This window comes from Pteropus vampyrus, unplaced genomic scaffold (genome assembly GCF_000151845.1).
Source record: "Pteropus vampyrus isolate Shadow unplaced genomic scaffold, Pvam_2.0 Scaffold240, whole genome shotgun sequence".
In the NCBI taxonomy this organism is placed as follows: Eukaryota; Metazoa; Chordata; class Mammalia; order Chiroptera; family Pteropodidae; genus Pteropus; species Pteropus vampyrus.
This window is the reverse complement of record NW_011889021.1, coordinates 1461480-1465298: the sequence shown is the minus strand read 5'-3', so window position 1 is coordinate 1465298 and position 3819 is coordinate 1461480.

Here is a 3819-nt window from a genome sequence, read left to right as displayed (position 1 = left end):
TACCACACTACTCTATGCTAAACAATGTCACCATGTAGAAAACTGACACAAGGTCCCTCGAGGCATGTGAACGTGATCTCCCGGAGATGACTGTTTATTGCTTAGCTATGTTGAGAGCCCCACTAAAGCTTGAAATGTGGCACTGTTGGCATGATTGTGTGATTTTCCTCCAGGAAGACCTAGCTGCTAATGCGCAAAGTCAGGGAAACTAACTGGCAAGGTGGGTGCAGCAGACACACAAGAGGCGAGGACTTAGGGGATGTTCGGAGGCTACAGAGCGGGCACTGTGAGTCCAACAGGAGATGCTGGGCTATGGACAGAGATAAGAATGTCATTCACAATATGATCCTTTCTACAGAAACTGTCACAAGGTATTACATGATGAGGACCCTGCTGTTTTGTGGGAGTAGTAGGTGACCAGGCATCCTAGCCTTGCTGTATTGAGCCAAGAAAACAGTTGCAGTTTGGGTTATTTACAAGGAGGGCATCTCGATTGTATAAAAGGACTGAGATTTTCCTCTGCCATGAAACACAAATACCAACTGAGACTGCTGCTTAAACAGCCTTGAACTCGGGACACCTGTGGAGAGAAATTGCTCAGGCAACCAGTTCCAAATGCCTGAGCAGAGAGCCAGAAAGAGCTAGCAAGCTCTCAGTGCCCTGTGATTTGATTACCAATCAAGGAAACTGCAACTTGACTTTCTGCAAAAGATACAGAGAGTGGGTTTCTGCTTGACAGGCAACTATTCTGACTTTGATAACTATTTTGGGGGTGGGGGTGCTGATTGCCAGACACTGAGGGAACAACCATTTCATTCAGGCGGGAATGAATTACTTTAGAACATGTTGAGGTGGGAGCTTCTCATACCTTCCTGAGGGCTGTGTGGGGGCACGGGGCATGAGTCAGTCATGGCACATTCCCACTCACAACTCAGGTGATCACAGAGAGTGATCAGCTGCTGTGACTTCTGGGAAGACTGTGTGCAGAGTGAAGACCCTGTCTTTAGGAATTGGTGATAGGTAGAATTCTCCATTCTCCATTCTGTAGACACACGAAGGGCTCCAGCTGCTTGGGGCATTTCCTTGCTTCCTTTGATTGCTTTTTGAGGAGAGTCATGGAGGAATCTAAAAGTGTTTGGAGTGAGACTGGGCTGGATTCAGACCTGGCTCATGTTTAGTAGCTGAGTCAGCTTGCCAGAGTTTCATGGGCTCTCTGAGCTTTATATTCTTCTGTTGGAAAGTGGAGATAACAAAACCCTCTCTGAATTGTTGGGGGGTTAAATGCCCGCAGTAGACTCACAGTTAGTTCTGATTCCTTCCTTCTTTTTGGAATTTCCTGAGCACCTACCCCTTTAAAGGAGAACAGCACTACTTGCCACACACCAGGCACAGGCAAGAACAGTATTAATCAACACGGTAAACAGAAAGAGGGGATTGATTTGTTTCCCCTCTCACACAAAGCTGAGCACACGACAGGTTATGGGTTTGAATATTAATGCACTGAGGTGAGAAGAACCACTTATAACAGAAACTGTCTTGCTTGCAAAGATTTATTCCCCATGTAGTTTTTCACGGCTCATAAAAGGTGATGGATGAACGTAATTTTTAGTTTAATTTCTTGCCATGCAGTTCAGTAATTTTTGAGATAAACTCAAATTACTAAGGATCTGGAACAGTTCAAAGCAATGAGGAGCCATGCACATCTGGCTGTGCACAGGACATGGCATGTTTAATTTTTCGAGCCAGCCGAAGAAGGGTGATTAGAAATCCCAACACACATGTAAACCATGTTATCTTTAAAGTTCAAGTTCACTTCTGCTGTCTCCAAACGCAAACCAAACCTCCCTTTAAGAAATTTTTTGTTGGCTCTTTGTGGAGACATAGGCAAGGACATGGATAGATAGATAAAGAGGAGAGGCAGACAGCTTTTTTTCTCCTTGGACATTTTGTATCTTTTTATTAAAAAAATATATTTGAAAGTGTATAAAAATGAGAAAGTGTACTTAAGATTATGAAAAAAAACTGTTGAGGTTTTAAATTTTATTTTGCTTTGATTTTTCCTACAGGCTTTAAATGTTCATAAGGCAGTTGAGAGCCTGGGTCCTTTAAGAAATTAGCAATGTGGTATAGTGGGGAAAATCTGAGGTTTAGAATTAATCAGAGCTAAAAAATGCACAAGGCCAAGTGATCGATGGATGCAAACCGGCACCTGAAGCAGAAGCCGCTATTTGAGGTTTTAATGGGCTAAAGGGCAAATCTTTACAGATCAGATTTGTCTGGAAATAGTAAATAAATAAATAGATAGATGGATAGATAATGAAGTAAATAAATGTAAAAGTATGGTTAAGTAGTGACTGAAGGCAATTAACATCATGACAAAAGTTAATATTTTAGTAAAGATTTTTATTTATTTATTTTTAAAACAAATCTTGTTCTATGTTGTCTCTTGCCTTAAATGTGTTCCTATTTATTAAACAGTGTTAGGTTAAATAAAATATGCTACTATCCTAATGACTATCTTTTCATTCTTATAATCTTACTGAAAACAAAGAGAAAAAGATAAATGTTCCAACAAGCACATGTTTTGCCCTCTATCACTGACAATAATCTAAACAGAATTCTTTTGCATCAGCAATTTAACTGTGGTGGCACCGTACATACCCAGAATTACAATTTTAGTCTGGATGACTATGTATTTGTAGCATACCAGGCATAACCAAAGTGTTGAAAATAGAGGGTGGGGGGTAATGTGATAATTTTGGTTCTGTGGCTAGAACAGATTTCAGAGGTCAGAAAAGCATGCTTGCAAGTTAAATTAGAATAATAGATGGTAATGATTGAATAGAAACTATGTCGACTGTTTAAAGTATCTGTGGATACCAAGGACGGTCATTACTTTGGGCACGTTAGATGCTGCCTAAAACTTCTATTGATAGAATAAAAGCTACAAACTCTCCAAAGGGTAATATAAACAAGAGAATGAGACATAAAATAAAATGGGCTATACAGTCTTACGAATCTCTACTTATTTATAATTCGCATATTACTGTTTTACAAAAAGAATTCGAAGTGACTTTTAACGGAAGACTCAAAGGCATTATCATCCTAAGATAAAATAAAGCGAAAAAGCCAGGTGATGAAGGTCCTTTAACCTCCCAGGTTTGCCCTTACACCGCACAGCAGAGCCACCTAAGAACAGGCCTGCCGCCCATTGACAGTCTTTGCCCCGAAGCCACAGCCCCTGACTTGCTTCTGATTCTTCAGGCTTCTGGCCTCATTGTCTTCCTGTTTGCTGTGCACTCACCTCACCTCAGGCTCTTCTTTTCGATATCACTCCTTTGGTTTGACCTTCAGTTTCTCTCTCAGATTATTCCTCTGGTTTATTATGCAGAAGGAAATTGATCCAAGATCAAGGAGAGAGATTTAATACAAATTGCTACTGACATGGTATACCAATCGAAACATTTATTGACTCTAACAAACTATGTCCAGCCATGCCAGTGCTGCACACTCATTTAAACCATTCCCTCGTCTGCACACTTGGGAAGGCCCCGCTCACTCAAAAGTCTGCGGCACTACCACTGGCATTAGCTTCCTACGGCATTCTTTCCTCAGCAATGCCCGCCATCTTTTGGTATCACTCACTTTGGGTTTCTGAATGTTGCTTGTCTGCCCCATCCTCATAGAATAAATTCTGGCTCCCATAGCTCTAAACCAGTGGCTTTCAAATTGTTTGACCCAGAACCTTCAGTAAGAAATATATTGTTGATCATAACTCAGGGGACACACACACACACACACACACACACACACACACAC